Genomic DNA, 21,325 nt, shown 5'->3' on the forward strand with positions numbered 1-21,325 from the left:
ATTTTGATAGCCATTAATTCAGAAACTAGTTTAAGCCAGCTTACAACATAAATGTTTTATGTTTTTAATTGGTCAGTTATTTTTTTTTTTAATAATATAAGACGGACGGTTTGTAGGCTACCTGATATTGGTCACCAATGCCGATAAACATTGGCCCTGTGTGTTTGAGATTTAATGGTTGGCGTGTTGAAAAGTAAAAAAAAAGTAACAGCCTGTAAATTGGGTTAAGGCCTCCTCTTCCATTAAGAAGAGGGTTGGGAACATATTCCACCACGCTGTTCCAATGCTGGTTGGTGGAATGCACATGTGGTAGAATTTCGATGATATTAGACATGCAAGTTTCATTACGATGTTTTCCTTCACCACTGAGCACGAGATGAATTATAAACACAAATTAAGCACATATATATAGTTGTGCTTGCCTGGGTTTGAACCCGCAATCATCGGTTAAGATGCACGCGTTCTAACCACTGGGTCATCTCAGCTCTAATGGGCGTGTCAAATGAAATAAATATCATAGACTATTTAATATGACGCCAATAGTTTTCCATTAATTCAAGGTCAAGATTTGTTCCTCTATAATAGACGGTGGACGAACAAATGGCCAATCTACGTGGTCACCAATGCCCATACATATCAGAGCTAAAAGAAATATTGACAGTTCCTTACATCGCCAATGTCCCTTGTGATTGTAGTTACACTGGCTCACGAAGTACTTTCACGTTTACAGTGGAACTGACAGGAATCACGTAATGAAAAGGCGTTATGGTGTTATTTTAATATCTGATCTTTTGAACAAACGTTGATAATATATATAATTGTGTGTCATTTAATACATTATATACATGGAAAGCTATGTTCCAACCGGTTCTACTAACACGCCACTATTATTGATACATTGAGAATTGAACAATTTGATGAAATTTGTGTCGATGATTACGGGTTCAAACCCAGGCAAGCACCGCTTATTCATGTGCTTAATTTGGTTTTATAATTCATCTTGTGCTTAGCGGTGAAAGAAAACATCGTGAGGAAACCTGCACGTGACAAATTTCATAGAAATTCTGCCACATGTGTATTCCACCAACCCGCATTGGAACAGCTTGGTGGAATATGTTCCAAACCTTCTCCTCAAAGGGAGAGGAGGCCTTTAGCCCAGCAGTGGGAATTTGCAGGCTGTTGTTGTTGTTATTGATGATGAAATTTGTTATGAAGCAAACTTGAACTAAAAAGAAAGGACATAGGGTACTTTTTTGCCTAACACGTGACAACCAACATCCTAAAATGCTAGCGATACCGCGGGTAGCAACTAGTATAATTAATATATCTTTATCAAAGAAGAATTAACAACATTAAATGCTTAAATATATTCAAATATGAACTAAAACTAGTTACTGTATAAATCTTGACCGCGTGGAATGGTGGCAAGAATGCTAGCAGCATTTCCCCGTTGAATCGCAATTCCGATCAACTGGGCAAACGAACCAGCCTTCCTGTCACCAGTGGAGGCAATGAGGCGAGGTGTTATACTTTGATGAAGCTTTTTGCACCACTACTCCAAGTGCCAAGCGTTTCGACAGCAAATGGAACAAAAAAGTAATCAGATATAATAGATCAAAGTAAATATATGGTGTAAGGAATATGTCTAATTTTTTTTCTCTTTTATTCGTAGGCGGACTAATCAGCCACTTGATGGTAAGTGATCACGACCACCCACAAACATTGGCGCCGTAAATTCTAAATTTTTTGCACTACCAATATTCCAAACTTGGAATCTTAGACGTCACTTGTACAGTCAGAACAACCTTCGTCAGTTTTCAAATTAATTCCTCTATCAAGTCTAAAACTCTTAGTACCTTTTGAATCTAAACATCGAATCAGTGCGACGTAATATGTCATTCTCGATCGGTAAAGCTTATCGCTCACACGAAAATAGATCTTAAGGTGACGAACCTTTTCTTACCTCGACTGTATCTGTCAACAATACTAAGTATTTCTTTGGTGGTAGAATATCTGATGAGTTGGTATTACCAAAAAGAATGCACTTATACTCTATGAAATCATCTTAATGTCTTTGATTAGTCCAGAACATATATTGTACGACGTAATTATTTACTTTAGTGTTACCAGTAAAAAATAATAGATATTAAAGAATTGTAACCCGGTAATATTCCATAGCTGGGCTAAAGCATCCTCTCCCTTTAAGGATAAGGTTTTTCAAGCGTAATCAACCACGCCTGTAGGCTGTTGCCGGCCTTTAAGAAGTCACTACGCTCTTTTCTTGAAGGCTCCCATGTCGTATAGGTTCGGAAAATCCCCGGTGAAATCTGGTCTGAAGAGTGAATGTGCGAGGCAGAAGATATCTTATGGAAATGTTTTACGATTCATGCAAGCAATATTTATAAAAGGCTTGAAAATATTTGTAATAGCAGATTTAAAAATATAGATATTGTCTGTCGCAAATGGAAGATTTGAAAAAGTCATAGACACGACTTGCAGCTGATTTTAAGACGGCACCTACACAAACTGCCAACACAGCCTCCGTATTGCATACTCGAATATTCGTACATACTTTTTTATATCAATAATAACAAAAAATAGAAAGTTATTATGTTATTAATTAATTATATGTTAAAAAGTTTTTTTCCTAATTTTAAAGTTATTAACAACAGTTTAGACACATAGAGGTTTCCTCACGATGTTTTCCTTCATAAATGAATTATAAACACAAATTAAGCACACGAATATTCAGCAGTGCTAGCCTAATTATGAACGCGCAATCATCAAACAAAAAAGGTAACATAAAAATCGGCTGTATACAGAATACCTTCTACAAATTCACGGTAATATTAAAAAGCAAAAGCTTTTTAAATACGTTCTATAAATAGAAAAATAAATATATCTGTGACCGAGTAACATTTAACCTCTGTCAAGATCGTAGTTAAGACATTTAATCAAAAATACAATGGCACCTTAACACCTAAGGTCACCACCCACCACGGAATTATCCCACCCACGTACTAAACAGTTGAGTCGATATAAAACAGACATCTATTCGGATTACAAGACTATTTAAATGTAATGTATTAACAGAACTATTTCTATATCTATTTCAATATTATTTATTAAATAGTTAACGCCGATCTTAAGAGATGACCCAGTGGTTAGAACGCGTGCATCTTAACCAATGATTTCGGCTTCAAGCCCAGGCAAACACTGCATATATATGTGCTTAATTTGTGTTTATAATTCATCTCGAGCTCGGCGGTGAAGCAAAACATCGTGAGGAAACCTGCGTGTGACTGATTTCATTTAAATTCTGCCACATGTGCATTCCATCAAATGTTAAATTTACAGGCTGTTATTTCACTTTTTTTAAATAATTAACAACTCACCCTCTTCTTCTCAATGCAATACTGATACTAAATTTTGTTTTGTTTATTTACGACATCACATTATAAACATCTAAAACTATCAGTATTCTTTACCTATTTAATAAATAGACTGATTCAAGAGCATAAATATTTTATATAATACATGGACAATATAGTAAAGAAACAATGGTAATTTAAGAAGTCTCTAATGTGATGTCGTGAATAAACAAGTTCTGCAGTACATTTAGTATCAGTATTGCACCAGAGCGAAATCAAGGCGGGTCTCTAGTTCAGAAAATATTTCTGTTCACTATCTTTCTCCTTTAGTGGATAACAAGTCTAGTGGTGTTATCGGAGACAAAATCAAAGTGGTGTTAGCAGAATAGGTGACCTCGAGTTTATGGCTTCAAAATATTGATCATAGATTACTTTTTGTATGAAAACTATGCGTCTCAATAGACTATGGATCGATCACGACAGAGCTTTAAATTTCTTTGTTTACAAATATGTAATAGTATTTCGTAAGGTAACCTGCATGTGTTGACTGTTACTTATAAGTAATAGAACCAGTCAACACATGTTAATTCAAATCATCTGTGAAAATACATCAATAAAAAACATTATTCGATACAAGATTACATAGATGATAAAAAAGCGTGGAACTAATTCTTGTTGACTTCCAGGCCGGTTATATTGTATACATATACAATTGTATTAAACTAACATGACTTTGTATTTTAAACATTGAAAGATACTACTGAGTTTCTTGCCGGTTCTTCTCGGTGGAATCTACATTCCGAACCGGTGGTAGCTTCACTTAATTGTTAAATGACGATTCAAAATTGCTTGTAAAAGCCTACCTAATAAAGTATATTTTTATTTTAATATTAAAACACAAACTTACTTTCGCATTTAGAATCTGTATTTTTTTTTTTTTTTTTTTTATGGAATAGGTGGCAAACGAGCAGGAGGCTCACCTGATGGAAAGTGACTACCACCGCCCATGGACATCTGCAACACCAGGGGGCTTGCAGGTGCGTTGCCGGCCTTTGAGAAAGGAGTAGGCTCTTTTCTTGAAGGTTCCCATGTCGTATCGGTTCGGAAAAACCGCCGGCGACAGCTGGTTCCACAGAGTGGTTGTGCGAGGCAGAAAATGTCTAAGAAATCGCGCTGTTGTGGATTTTCGGACATCAAGATGGTGCGGGTGAAGCTTAGAATTTTGACGAGATGTCCGAAGGTGAAATTCAGCAGCCGGGATTAATCCGAACAATTCCTCGGAACATTCCCCGTGAAAAATTCGGTAGAAGATGCAGAGTGATCCGACATCTCTACGCAAAGCCAAAGGATCAAGGAGATCGGAAAGGGCTTGATCGTCGATAACTCGAGCCGCTCTACGTTGGATGCGGTCAAATGGAAGGAGCTGGTACTGGGGAGCACCCGCCCAGAGGTGAGAGCAGTACTCCATGTGAGGCCGAATTTGCGCCTTGTAAAGTTTTAGGCGATGGGCCGACGTGAAGTACTGTCTCGCCTTGCTGAGCACACCGAGCTTCTTTGAAGCCAATTTGGCTTTGCCTTCCAATTGACCGCGGAACTGAACGAGGCTCGAAATATCAACGCCAAGTATTCCGATACTACCTGTAGCGGCTATCGGGATGTTTTCAAATCGTGGAGATACGACAAATGGTGTTTTTTTAGCGGTTAACGCGCAAACTTGCGTCTTTTTGGGGTTGAAATGGACTAAATTTAGCCGGCCCCAGTTCGAGACTTCGTTTAACGAAGACTCGATTTCAGACACAAGTTTGTTCCGGTTTTCTTCGACGTTTTCCCGAGAAATATTAGCGCGGCCGGTGTATAAGGTGTCAACGGTACTGTCGTCTGCATAGCAATGAATGTTCCCGATTTGCAACAAATCATTGATATGCAGAAGAAACAGAGTGGGTGATAGAACGCAGCCTTGTGGAACACCAGCATTGACGAATTTTAAGTCAGAGCATGCACCGTCGACAACGACCTTGATGCTCCGATCTGCCAAAAAGCTGGTAATCCAATTGCATAATTTCCCGGGAAGCCCATAAGAAGGAAGCTTCGAAAGAAGCGCTTTGTGCCATACACGATCGAAGGCCTTCGCTATGTCCAAGCTGGCTGCTAATGCCTCCCCCTTGCTCTCAACTGCTTCAGCCCACCTGTGAGTAAGGTAAACTAGAAGATCACCGGCTGACCGACCCCGACGGAAACAGTACTGGCGGTCACTAATCAGCTGATTCTCCTCTAGGTACCGCAGGAGCTGGCAGTTAATAAGGGACTCCATTATCTTGGAGAGCAAGGAGGTGATGGCTATAGGCCTATAATTGGACGGATCTGAGCGGTTGCCTTTTTTAGGGATCGGATGCACCAAAGCAGTCTTCCAGGAGTTCGGGACGACGCCTAATGCGTAGGATTGCCGGAAAAGACGCGTTAAGACCGGTGCCAACTCGGGAGCACATGTCCGTAGCACGATTGGAGGGATGCCATCGGGTCCACTCGACTTGTGAATGTCCAAGGAAAGAAGTGCTTTCCGAACTGCACTTTGCCGAAATTTAACCTCCGGCATCGTCGTATCACATCGCGGGATTGATGGAGGTGACTTTCCTTGGTCATCCAGAGTCGAGTTCGACGCGAAGAGAGACCCTAAAAGATCGGCCTTCTCCTTCGCGGTATGGGCCAATGACTCACCGTCCCTGTGCAAAGATGGAAAAGAAGGCTGACAGAAATTCCCTAGGACAGCCTTAGCGAGAGACCAGAACGCACGTGTTCCTGATGGGAAGCGCACCAGTCTCTCGCCAATTCTGCTAGCTATCACGTTTTTGAAGGACCTGGAGGCAGAGTTATATTCCTTTCTGAATGTGCTGGTGTTTGTATCACGAGACGCCGATGCGTTAGCCCAGTCTTGGTAGCGTTCCCATTTTCGGCGTGAAGCCGTCTTACAGAGGCGACCAAACCAGGGCTGGGACTTGCCACCAATGGGCACCGCAGAATATGGAATGAAAAGTTCCATACCCTGAAGCACCACATCGGCGACAGAGTCAGCAACAACGCTCGGATCATCCATCGAGAAACAAACTCGCCCCCATGGGTAAGATGCAAAGAAGGACCGCATCCCATCCCAATCTGCTGACTTGTAGTGCCACACGCGACGACAGCCCGCGAAACGAGGTCGTGAGTATCGTGTAACTGGCACTGTACTCCGGACGAGACAATGGTCCGACGAGCCCAGAGGGGGATCGACGACAATCTTATAGCCGTCCGGATGCGTGTGTATATATGTAACCAAAATACAACTCGCTGATTCATTACAAAATCTTAGAAACTATAACACCTACAAACTTTTAGCAGGTAGGTTTTTATAATGTTCATCCATATAAACTGATTTTACAAAATTTCACCCCTTAAGGGTAAAACAGGGATTGGAAATTTGTTTCATAAATTTCGCTTTGATCATCTATTATTAATATAAATTAACACTGGAAATAACTACCTAAATCACTAACAATTTGATCCACTGATAACCTCAGTGTAAAAATACACCTCGTATTACAATCGACAAGATCGATTAACAATACGTACATTAGTTCATATTCCATATCGATTTGATTAATTCGTTCATCGCTCTGACAGAAGGGCGTGGCCATTGTGAATCGAACACATTCTTAGTTCGTCACGATCTATTGAATGAATCTTATCTTTTTTATGGTCTAACATGGCCAAAAACTTAACATAAGATCAAGGATAACTTAATAATTGTTATAATATAGTTACATATTTATCTTAGAATATTTTTTATGTCGTAATAATTAGGTTGGTGGTAGGGCTTTGTGCAAGCCCGTCTGGTTAGGTACCACCCACTCATCAGATATTCTTCGGCTAAACAACATTACGAAGTATTGTTGTGTTCCGGTTTGAAGGGTGAGTGAGCCAGTGTAACTAAAGGCACAAGGGACATAGCATCTTAGTTCCCAAGGTTGGTGGCGCATTGACGATGTAAGGAATAGTTAATATTTCTTACAGCGTCATTGTTTATGGGTGATGGTTGACCACTTACCATCAGGTGGCCCATATGCTCGTCCGCCAACCTATTCCATAAAAAAATATGTTTGAAATTTAAAACTACTTATACATTAATACTTTATGATTTAACGTTTGTGAAATATTTCTTACGAAATCTAAGTATGTCCAGAGTTGGATTTAAAGGTCCAAGGACTCTAAAGGACTGGAGGCCTTAGGCCAATAGAGGCCTGGAGACTCTAAGAATTATATTGTAAATCAATTAGAAGATTTCTATTTCAAACAGTAAGTTATAATTTATTTACTTGAATTGCTAACTTATAACACAGTAATGAGTAACGCAATAATTTGATTATTGCTTGATTCTTTTGGGGCCCTCTTAAGGAGGCCCCAGGGCAATTGCTCTGGTCCTCCCCTAAATCCAGTCCTGAGGGTACTAAATACATAAAAACATTGTGCGTTATTCGTAAACTATTATTAAATTAATTTGTAATAGTGTGTGAAGGCGAGATGGCCCAGTGGTTAGAACGCGTGCATCTTAACCAATGATTGCGGGTTCAAACACCACCGAGCATTCATGTGTTTAATTTGTGTTATAATTCATCTGGTGCTCGGCGGTGAAGGAAAACATCGTGAGGAAATCTGCATGTGTCAAATTTCATAGAAATTCTGCCACATGTGTATTCCACTAGCCCGCATTGGAACAGCGTGGTGGTATATGCTCCAAACCTTCTCCTCAAAGGGAGAGGAGGCCTTAGCTCAGCAATGGTAAATAAACAGGCTGTTGTTGTTGTTGTTTGTTTGTAATGAAAACAATTATTCTTTGTATTTTCCTTCAGTAATCATAGTTATCAGTTGAAATTCTCTAGATTTAACAAGAGGACATCCGGTCTCTGATAATGAGTCATTCGTTCAACGTATAAGGTTTCGATTCCCGTACGTTACAAATCTTTTTTAGTTCATTTTTAGCGGGTTTTCCCAACGCGAGATTTGAAACAAAGCTTAGCATTGAATAGCTAATTATGTATAATGATCCTTCGGAATATGATATTCTCGGCATTCTGATAAATATTTAACTATTTACCAGATCCGGCTTCGCACGATATACCTATCTATATATATGTATATTGTGAGGAAACCTACATGTACATATATATATATATATATGTAATTTCAATGTAATGTGTTATTATAATTGCTTGTTTCTGAAATAAATAGATATTTATTTGTTACCAACTCTTTTGACTTCGAAACATCAATGCACCCTATTACATTATTATATTGCATTATTAATTATTAATATAATTTATTATTTTGAAAATATAAAACTTTAAAGTTTACCAGTAATCGCATTAAAATGTTAAATGTATAAATAAATAAATATTGGACAACATCACATATGGATATAACTCTAATCCCAATGTAAGTAGCTAAAGCACTTGTGTTGTGGAAAATCAGAAGTAACGACGGTACCATAACTATCCTATAGCGAAATTAGTGAGTGGTAACTGATTCATAACGAAATCTTAGAAACTATAACACCTACAAACTTTAAGGTAGGTTCCTTACATTTTGTACACATCCGCTAAGGATAGCTTACGAAAGGAAGGCTTTACGATATGCCACCCCTAAGGAATAAAATGGGGGGTTCGAAGTTTGTGCTTCATACAAGTATTTACACCTCCCTGTTAAATTTAAACTATTGTTACGATAGGCATTTGATTTTCTTGTAAAACCCATAAATGTGCTAGACAACGACATGAGCTCGCCCTACCGTGTATGGAATACGAATTGGGTATGATTACTGTTTTATAGTATTATATATGTCATTGGGAATGTTAAATGATTCCATGCATTAAGTAACACGCATCGAAATTGCATATTAAATTCGCTGCCATTTTTTATGCATATTTTAAGTTACTGGCTATCTGTACCGGCTTCACGTTGGAAGTAACAGCCTGTAAATTTCCCAGCTTGGCTAAAGATTTCTTTGCGGAAACGGTTTGGAGCTTGTTCTACCATGGTGCTTCAATGCGGATTGGTAACATGTGACAGAATTTCAAAATTGGTTGTTCTCTCCATGTTTTCCTTCACCGAGCACGAGATGAATTATAAACACAAATTAAGCACGTGAAAATTCAGTGGTTTCCTGGGTTTTAACCCGCAGTCATCGGATAAGATGCACACGTTCTAACCACTGGGCCTTATCGGACCATAGAATATACTACATATATCATTCACACTGTAACAAATTATACTCTATTGGTTTGTGTGGAGCTGCTAGTCGGTATTTTCTGACATCTCACAATCATCTTCTTATTTCAGCCAATTAACACAAAGCCTTCATTTATAGTACACCCAAACCTCATGAATGGTTCGTAAATATCTTATCGAAGCCTTGTATGACAACGGATACCCACGTCATTCCACCCTCCCTACGTGGACGGCGTCCTGAGCTGAAGTCAGGTCTCAAGACCAAAGTCAAAACCTTTATTGAAACTAGAAGTGTTTACACTTTCTTATAAAATCTACCACCGGTTCAGAGTTTAACACTCGGACCTGAGAAGAACCGGTGAAAGAAACTTAACGGGATCTATTTTTTTTAATGTCATGTTGCAATATACAATAACAAACATATTTTTGTTATTTACAGCCTGGACGCAATCATATCATTCCAAAGGTGTGCAGTCAACTAGAAAGTCATTAGTGCTGTAATATCTTTTAGCACACAAACGCTCTTTAACAATTATTTTGAATTTTATAATTGAATAAAAACTTGACCCTTAGGACAAGCGTATTCCGAACCTTTAAGTGAATTCTCAACATCCAGGTTTGTGTGAATTATAACGCGCCTATGACGATGTAGAAACTATTATGGCAAGGGCATACGAAGATCGAAACAAAAATTAAAACAAAATTATCGTTGTAAACGTGGAAAGGGCTTCCCCAGTTTCATTCACCATTTGATCCCCTTCATACTACATCGTAATACATAGACGTATATGGCCAGCCCCTTGTAAATAATTGGGGTTGTCATGTACAACGGAACCACCCTACAGTCTTCACCAATCACAATACGACAAAAGTCATATGAACTACACTTAACGCTATACCATTCGTCGAGAGATTCAATGGATTTTCAAAGAATGGCGCTTTGAACGTCTACGAAATTATCGGAACTTTGTAAGTTAAATTAAAGTGGATATAAGTAGTTGAGAATATTGTTGTATTTTAAATAAACCGTATGAGCTGAGATAGCCCAGTGGTTAGAACGCTTGCATCTTAACCGATGATTTCGGGTTCAAACCCAAGCAAGCACCACTGTATATATGTGCTTAATTTGTGTTTATAATTCATCACGTGTTTGCCAGTGGAGGGAAACATTGTGAGGAAACCTGTATATGTCTAATTTCATAGAAATTCTGCCACATGAGCATTTCACTAACCCGCATTGGAACAGCGTGATGGATTATGTACCAAACCCTCTCCTTAATGGGAGAGGAGGCCTTAGCCCAGCAGTGGGAAATTTACAGGCTGTTACTGTAAATAAACCAGCGACCCTGAGACTACACACGGGTAGCAGCAAATGCTGATACTGAATATACAGAATGTCTTACAACGTTCCAACTTTTTGTTTCATTAGATAATACGAACAGTTATATCTCTGCATTTGAAATCCGTGATATCTTCGAAAATATTTATATAAATTACATCCCGTAAAGGGTCAAATTGATCTATATTAAATGCACAATGTATTTAAGGTACTTTATTTGATAAGGATTAATGTTGTATTGCTTAAAGTCACTTCGAAAATAAGACATTATTTCTTGTAAGATACAATAAAAATTGACTGTGGGTCATCCTTTTGTAGGTACTGTGGTGAATCCGTCGTGTTAAAGACTACTTAATTTTGTACTATGTAATCTATATTAATATTAAAAATGTGAAAGTCTGTTTGTCTGTATGTCTGTCGCTCTTTCACGATCAAACCGCTGAACCGAATTTGATGAATCAAACTTGAACTCCACGAAAGGACATAGACTACTTTTTTCCCTCACACTTGACAACCGAGTCGAGATGGCCCAGTGGTTATAACGCGTGCCTCTTAACCGATGATTGCGGGTTCAAACCCAGGCAAGCACCGCTGATTCATGTGCTTAATTTGTCTTTATAAATCATCGAGTGCTCAACGGTGAAGTAAAACATCGTGAGGAAACCTGCATGTGACAAATTTCAAAGAAATTCTGCCACATGTGTATTCCACAAACTGGCATTGGAACAGCGTGGTGGAATATGTTCCAAACCTTCTCCTCAAAGTGAGAGGGGGCCTTTAGCCCAGCAGTGGGAATGTACAGGCTGTTGTTGTTGTATATGCCAACACAAAAACGCTAGCGAAGCCGCGGGCGACTTATAGTATAGTACTAGTATATAATATATATTATTCAAGAATATAGTTGTAAACAACAAAGTGAAGCTATTAGACTATCGCGTCGCATACGTAAATCTCAACATTGTTTAACTTTATTCCCCCTTCGATTGGAATATACTATAAATATCCGTTATGTTTAATAAAATACATATTGCTTTGAGCAAAAGGTTACCACCTCAACAATATATTGTAACACGTGTTTATAATACTATAAGATTGATTTTTAACTGACAAAACCCGGTAAGTAATCCTAATATTACTGTAAAATTTATTCCAAATCCGTTTAGAAGTTATTTCGTGAAAGAATAACAAACATAAATCCATCTTAACAAACTTTTGCATTAATATAATATTAGTAACCAATTTAAATTATACTTTATTAGTGGGTAATTAGAGTAGGCTTTTACAAGCACTTTTGAAACGTCATTTAACTTATATTAAGTGAAGCTACCACCGATGAGGCAAGTAGATTTTACCGAGAACCGGCAAGAAACTTAGTAGTTACTCTTTTCAATTTTAATTACAGAGTATATAAGACACCATATTTTTTTATATACTATCAATAAAATACCATGTCCATGCTATTTTATCTGTAATGCATCTTTAAAAGCTCTGAATCTGTTAAATTTACTTTTTGTAAATTCGAAGAAGGCTTGAATCTGAACTTATACCTAGTTGAAGTGTAACGGGAAAGGCTTTAACGCTTACCACTTGGCTTTAGAACGTGAGAATAACCTGATACTCGATTTTAAACCGAGTTGTCAAAATTAAGTTATTTTTTATGCAATCGGCGGACCGGCAAATGGGCCACCTTATATTAAGAGATCACCACCGCCCATGGACAATGGCGTTGTTAAAAATATTAACCATTCCTTACTTCGCTAAAGCACCACCAACCTTGCTAACTTAGATGTCATGCATCGTCAAAAATCAAAATCAAAATAAACTTTATTCAAGTAGGCTTTTACGAGCACTTTTGAATTTTAACAAATTTTACAATTAAGTGAAGCTACCACCGGTTCGGAAAGTAGATTTTACCGAGAACCGGCAAGCAACTTAGTAGTTACTCTTTTTCAACATTTAAGCGTTATGTTGTCTAATAAGACCCGTACCCGGTATTATGATTTTCATACGAGGTCTTAAACGCCCCGTACCGCACGAATAGAAAAAATAAAAAAGTGATGCCACTGTCACCATGTTAATATGCTATAATATGTACATCAGACTTGGAAGATACTTATAAATTGTTTATGATTTTTAAATTGTGTCAAATAAAAGCTTTATTTACAAAGCAATGAAAATAAAAAAGGACGATTGTGTATTATACATATTTATTATGAGAATGTATTCAATTTTATGTATCTTACGTATAAAACGTAAAATTGTAAAGTAGTAAAGTAAAGTAACAGCCTGTACATTTCCCACTGCTGAGATAAACCCTCGTCTTCCACTGAGGAGAGGGTTTGGAACATATTCCACCACCCTGTTCCAATGGGGGTTGGTGGAATGCACATGTGGCAGAATTTCGATGAAATTAGACACATGCAGGTTTCCTCACGATGTTTACCTTCACCGCCGAGCACGGGATGAATTATAAACATAAATTAAGCACATATACATATGTATATATAGTGGTGCTTGCCTGGGTTTGAACCCGCAATCATCGGTTAAGATGTATGCGTTTTAAACACTGGGCTATCTCATAAAATTGAGTCTTAATTATATAACAATAAGGGCTGTAAAATAATCCCTTGTGAAGTGTATAGATAGGAATACGACAAGGATTTCACGTTTTGTAAAACGAAATGGTTTTTCACGAAGGATATATTGTGAGATTCAGGAAAATTTACTCTATAATAGTACCAGTAACCCGCCCTGGCTTCTCTACTAAACTGTCCATGTTTTATATATAAAAACCTTCCTCTCGAATCACTCTATCTATTGAAAAAACCGCATCAAAATCCGTTGCGTAATTTCAACGACTTAAGCTTACATAGGGATATAGGGACAGAAAAGCGACTTTGTTTTATACTATGTATTGATGACAAATAAAAAAATATTCCTACGCTCATGGAGTGGCGCTGTAAAGCGCTAGATAGCTGCAAAGGTCAAGTCGCGTTTCAAAACGTCGCTATATAAGATTGGATTTTCACACTCGTTCGGTTGTTTCCGATCTGACGCTCGTGAGTGGAGACGAAGCGTGACGTCACGGACACAGGGACGTTTTTGTGTTAACTGGTTCAGTGTTGTGTTAAGTGCGACTGCGTGTTCATGTGAGTTGGTCTTCTTTTATTTTTGGTCTGTGCAACTTTGCGTTAAAAATTTTTTTTTTTTCTTTATAAAATTGATATTGATATGATTTTTAAACGTCCTTAATGGAATTTACGAAAAATCTTCAATTTTTTTTTAAAACATTATTTTTTAAGTTTTTTAAAATTAATAAGTTTCCATAAAAGGGTGACATTTCTTAATGCAACGCTATCCTAATAATTAAAAAATATTTTCAAAATTTCACAACATAAGAAAATTTATAGGACAGCCGAAATATGTCGCACCCGTTGAACTCTTTTCAATAAAAAAATCAACCTTTTTTTGAATACCGATATATACAAAATATTAAACAAATTTTACAGTATGAAAAAACACATTGAAAATAAATAATTTATTAACATAAGTTAAAAACAATGATTAAAAGAAAAACAAACATAAGAATCAATTAAATACTAAAAATATACTACAGAAATGAATTTTAATACTCATATGAAATATTAATAAAACATACATTTTATAGGCTTATAGCTAAAATTAACATACTATATCCAATACTACATTATAAAAACTATATTAAAATACATTTCATAGATCAATACGATTAAATGTGTTTATTGTAAACATATATTACGCGGAACGTTTATAACATATGATTTATATATGACTCTTGATAAGATATATTAATGAATGAATTGAATGACCAACAATATTATTAATTATTAATATTAAAATATTATTTATGCAAGTAATTATTAATATTAAATTCTTATCTATATGAATAAGAATTTAAAAAATAGTTTTTGTATAAATCTTGACCGCGTGGAATAGTGGGAAGGATCAGCATTTCCCCAATTTAATCACAATTACGAACCTCTGAACACGAATCAATCTTCCTGACAGTGAAGAGAATAAAGCAAGGTGTTATACTTTTAATAAAGCTTTTTTACAATCAAAGATTTAAGTAATAAATCTTAAAAAATAATACATATATACTTGAAATTTAAATAGGCAAATATGTTCCTTATAGGGTGTAGATCAAACTTACCCCTGAAGGGGTAAAATAGGTTAGGTTAGGTTTTATAAATTAAACGCAAGTAAATACATAGATTCAGACATTATATACTTAAAAAAAGTATTAGAATTGTTGTCTCTATTTAATTAAATGTAAAACTACCGGTAGGTAGCAACTATGTCTTTCTTCTTTAAAATAAATTACAACACATATATTAATCAAACGAATATATTATATAGATAAAGTTTTACTGATATCAATATTGTGAGATATACATCTTTAAAATATATATGAATGTAGTTAAAATGGTATTACTGTATATATTAGTCATAATATATGTAATGGATATATAATAAATATTTGACCTCAGATGACACGGATCCTATAGCTATAACAAACTTAATAGTTAAATATATTTTACAAAAACTTATTTAAAGAGTAATCAAAGTAGTATTTTCCTTGTGTTGGAAAATAATTATTCCAATTAAAAAAAAAGTTTTGAGAATAACATTATGTTCCTACTTTTTGTATTATCTGTGGTCGAATTGACATTCTTTTAATTTTCGAACGCTGATAATAATATGATGACGAAAATCTTGTTTTTTTTTTGTTTTAAATAACATAATATACTAAGACATTAATTTTGAATGAAATTGATTTATGATATAAATAAATTATAGATAACATAAACAATTCACATTATTAATTAATTTATATATACTGTTATTTTTTTTAATAAAAAAACTCATAAATATGTTTAATTATTATGGTTTTTAAAACATTGTATTCTAATCGTAATATATTGTAAATATCTTTTATAAACCTGATTATGACGAATATTTAAATTTATTGTAATTAATACATTTAACAGTCTTTGGAAAACATATAAAAAGAATAACTGCTAGGTTTTTTACCGGTTCTCAATGGAATCTACAATGAGAGTGGAATCTATATGAAAAACCAATTGAGTAAGGGCTCAAGGGCTCAATAGGCTTAAGGGCTCAATAAGTTCTTATAAAGTTTCCAAACCTTTCACCGATTACAAGCATCACATCACAAAATTAAGAGCCGGTGAGTTTCTTTCGCCGGTTCTACTCAGGTCAGGGTGTTTCTTAATCCGAAGCGGTGGTAGCGTTTAATTTGACAATAAATAAGTATGTGTATGACATTTAATAAGGGAATTTGAGTTTGATCACAGCGCACAGGATACCGGATCCATACAAAAAATAACAAAATCCCTCCTACTTTCTTGCATGGAAAATTACAGATTATATATGTATTAGTTTTATATAAAACTTCGTAGTTACTGATTTTAGTAGTTACTCAGTAATATAAAACTCAGTAGCTGCTCCTTTTAACATTTAAAAATGATCGATGTAACATGATTGTTTTTTTAATGTTGAAAAAGAGTAACTACTGAGTTTCTTGATGTTTCTTCTCGGTAGAATCTTTCCAAATCGGTGGTAGCTTCACTTAATATAAAAAAGTTGTTAAATCAGTTAAAAGTGCTTGTAAAAGCCTACTTGAATTAGTATATTTTGATTGATTTTTGACATATCAATAAAACATTTAATTTCGTAATCTTTTCGAAGTCATAGTTTATGACAAGGATATTACAGATGGCGCTGTATACAGTATTCTCTCCATATGACTCATGTGTTATATGCCCACAATGTTGGCTTAGCGACAATAAATAAAATGACATAATCTTTACTTGTATGTATATGTTGTGACGCGATTGAACTATATTATTTTTGAATAATATTTTTAATGCTTTTCTTGCAAGTTTTAGGAAGGATTTATTAAAAAAGATTTATTTTTAATTGGCCAATGAGCGCGCGTTGACTACTGTAGGGCTTGTTTACTTTATGATAAAAAACTTGTAATAGAAAACAAAGTTTATCTAAAATCTTAAAATATTTATTAAAAATTAAAATGTTGTAATTATATATCAATATCAACAATCTTTGTATATTAAAGAAAAATACCACTTAGTAATTAATCATGAAATCTCAGAAATAATTACGTACAAACTTGAAATTTGACAAATTTCTTATAAGGTAGATATCCTCTAAGAACAGATTTATACAAACTCCATCGCCTGGGGGTAAAATGGCTGTTAAAAGTTTATGTTATATAAATTTTGCCTAAGAAATACGATCTATTAAATTAAATGTCATTTTAAAAATAAGTTACAACACAAATAAAAAAAATTACTTAAATTTATACCTTTAATATTTAGATTTAAATATAGTGTTAAATAAAAAAAAATACAATATTTTATAGTAGGACGAAGGTACGGACGAGCGAACATCTTTACATATACATAAATTCCTTTACGTCTGTGACATAAGCCGGATGCGAATTTCATACTAAAATGCAAATAAGTTTAAGAATAATATAAATTGGGAATTCCTACGAAATTATAGCTATGTATTATACTTAAATTCAAATATCGAGTTTTTACTTATTATTTATGAACGCTTCTTTTTGTTTTTTTTTTTTTAATTTGATATGTAGTTTCCCGCTAATATTAATTTGTTATGTCAAGTTTCCCGCGCATATAAAAGTCAAACGCTGTTTTTTTTTTAATTTGGTATACATTTATTTGAATCAAGGTAACTGTTATAAGTTTTTTGTAGATCATTTTATATTATTTATCTTTATATATATATAATTGTTTTGTATGTATGTCAGTGAAATTAAAAAATGCAACTTCTTCAAAAAATGTTTTGTTTGAGTTGTGTCTCTCGTCAGGTTCATTCTAATTGCTTTTTTTATGATACTGAACGATGGAAGTGTCAATCTCAGTGTGAAATGTCATGTAGTATATAGTTTCACGAAAATTCGAATTAGTGAAATTCGAGATTCAAAAAACAGTCTTTGTTAAAATATTCGGACCGAACGATTATTATTAGTATTTAGAGTCGATAGGTTTTAGATGAGATTTAGATCATTGGTTTTTTTTTAGATTACCATATCGAGGCAAAGGGAATGAGTAGCCTGCTTAATATGTTATATTAAATAACCATCATTTTAAATTTCGAAGACACAAATAATAACCTTGTAAAATTAGAAAAAAATGGGTAAACATGAGCTTGATACATATTTGTCTAAACGCAAATTGATGTACGGTTAGCAAGAAAAAAATCGTTAACATGGAAAATGATAGTTATATTTTTTATCTCACTTCAGATTAATATAAAATTCCGATTATAATAGGAAGCTGGCTACTTCATTGTTATCACGAGATCTTTACTTGACCTTAACGAGTAATTAAAATTTTGTTTAGTACTGGCTATTATACAGCCAGTACTAAAGGTTGTAGTAATACAAGTGAACAAACATATAGGGCTCAGAATCCTCTGACAAATTCGTAGGCCATATGATGTTTGGAATTGATAAAACCATTTTTTTAACACGTTAAATGCGTAGGGAGGTTTAATACGCCTCTTATAAGAAAAATATACATTTCTCTGTACTAAACTGTTAACTATATTGTCCATGTATAATATACATAAACCTTCAGCATCACTCTATCTAATAAAAAAACCGCATCAAAATCCGTTGAGTAAATTCAAAGATCTAAGTACATAAGGACAAAGCGGTGAGCGAATTTGTTTTATACTATGTAATGATGACATTACTCTTAAAAAAACATAATACGTTCGTAAAATACTACAAGATTTCATTAAAATTTGATAAATTGGGATCTCCTTCACCGAGAAGTGAAATTGAATTATAAACACAAATTCAGATTTGAACCCACAATCTTAAGTTGAAGCGTTTTAACCATTGAACCATCTCGGCATATCACCGTCAGAAATTATAAAAAAAAAAACGTAACTTGACTAAAAACCAACTTACAAATTGTGCTAATAATATTTTCGCCGAGATCACCAATATTTATTTTACATATAAACATATAGAAACACATAATGACCTCTATATACACAGTTATAAAGTTCACGTGTTTAACGCGTTACGTATGTAACTTTCATAACACGTTACGAAAGGACGGACGACCGCATTTGGTTGTATCGACGCGATAAATTATATATATATATATATATACGTATATACGTAGTTAAAAGCTTCAAGAGAAATTTTATCATATTGTTTAGTTTTTTGGGTCGTCAGCTACTTATTTTAAACCTTAAAAACAATTGAATACTATTTAATTAATAATGTATATAATTTGATTATATTTTATATAAACAACAACAACAGCCTGTAAATTTCCCACTGCTGGGCTAAAGCCTTTGAGGAGTAGGTTCGGAATATTCCAGTGGAATATACATGTGGCAGAATTTCTATGAAATTAGATAAGTCACATGCAAGTTAGCACAAAGCACAAATTAAGCACATATATATAGTGGTGCTTGCCTGGGTTTGAACTTGCAATCATCGGTTAAGATGCACGCGTTCTAACCAATGGACCATCTCGTTTCTTAATAATATTATTGCATATATAAACTGGTCAGGGTTACATATTTATTTACATTCGTGCCTCTTTGTCTATATGTTTGGTGATTGTTATATTAGCTTATGTAACATAAGTAAACAAATTCAAAACAATAGTGTAATAAATACATGTTTAGCAGCTACTTTGTATGCGTTTTGATATTAAAATGAAATATATTTTTATCGATATTATTATTAAAATCGATTATAAAAGATCACAGATCAACTTATAAACATATCAACTGATCTATAGATTGGGCTTTGTCACAAACACAGCCTTATGAACAACTGTATGTTTAAATATTGAACAACATCACATACATTACTCTGATCCCAATGTCAGTAGCTGAAGCACTTGTGTTGTGGAAGATCAGAAGTAACGACGGTACCACAAATACCCAGACCCAAGACAATATAGAAAACTAATGATAAACTACATCGACTCATACCACTCGACCACGGAGGTTGTGGATACAGCACATAGAGCCTTTATTGAGGCGTAAAACAAAAGTGCTTAAAACTAAAAGCTCAAAAAATATATTACTTGAAAGCTTATATATGTCGTTATAATAATAATAAAAAGTTTGCGTTTAATATCCAAGATCACATATCACAATTTTTAAGAGCGTTACCTCATTAATAAACCCTCACCTCCAACCTCTAAAAATTAATTAATAAAAAGTATTTTTGAATAATTAATATAAAGAAATACAAAGATTTCGTAAACACAATTTACAGATGATACTATAAACAATTTCACAAACAGCCGTACGACCTTGATCTTATAAATATTTATTCAAATTGAAGAAAATGATCTAAATTTTAAATATATAACGAAATATCTTTTAGAATGATGAAAATATATATAAATTTGCATATGCTTAATGGGTCGCAAGGACGTATATATTATGTATTGAACAATATATTTCTTTATGGAAAAAGTTACACCAACTTATCAATACGTACTTAAAATTAATAATATATTAGGTATGACTCAGTGGTTAGAACGCTTGCATCTTTATCGATAATTGCGGGTTCAAACCGCTTCTAAATTTTCAAGTACTCAATTTTTGTTTATGATGAAAGCTAGCAGGAAAACATGGTAAGGAATGCCTATTTATAAGTTCAAAAAAATTCTGATAGTAAGCTTTTACAAGCACTTTTGAATCGTCATTTAACAATCAAGTGAAGCTACCACCGGTTCGGAAAGAAGATTCTAACGAGAAGAACAGGCAAGAAATTCTGTAGTTACTCTTTTTCAACATTTAAAAACACAGTCATGTTAGGTAATTACAATTATATATGTATGTTTATCCTGCCTGGAAGTCAATAAATATTAATTCCACGCTTTTTTGGCAGCTACATTGATTCTGAGTGGTATAGGGTATATATTACTAGTAGGCGCTAAAGCTTCGCACGCGTTTTAGGAGGTTGTGAAGTGTCAGGCAAAAAAGTAGCCTATGTCCTTTCTTGGATTTTAAGTTTGCTTCATACCAAATTTCATCAAATTCGGTTCAGCGGTTTGGTCGTGAAAAGGTGACAGACAGACAGTTACTTTCACATTTATAATATTACCTAGCTGTGACCTTGTACGCGTTTGAAATTAACAAAAAAAATATATTATTGTAGCCTAAGTTACTCCCTATTATATCAGTTATCTGCCAGTGAATGACCCGTCAAAATCGGTCCAGCCGTTCCAGAGATTAGCCGGAACAAACTGACAGACAAAAATTG

General features: G+C 34.6%; 1 protein-coding gene across 2 annotated transcripts in view; it reads left to right on the plus strand.

The window, feature by feature from the left end:
• The first annotated feature begins 14,017 nt into the window (after positions 1–14,017).
• LOC124541826 overlaps positions 14,018–21,325 on the plus strand; it is a 60,607-nt gene continuing 53,299 nt past the window's right edge. For both annotated transcript variants that reach the window (XM_047119732.1, XM_047119733.1), the window contains exon 1: positions 14,018–14,117. The gene's annotated coding sequence lies outside the window, so the exon portion shown is untranslated. The remainder of the gene's footprint in view (positions 14,118–21,325) is intronic.

The sequence above is a fragment of the Vanessa cardui genome, chromosome 29, assembly GCF_905220365.1.
Source record: "Vanessa cardui chromosome 29, ilVanCard2.1, whole genome shotgun sequence".
Classification (NCBI taxonomy): domain Eukaryota; kingdom Metazoa; phylum Arthropoda; class Insecta; order Lepidoptera; family Nymphalidae; genus Vanessa; species Vanessa cardui.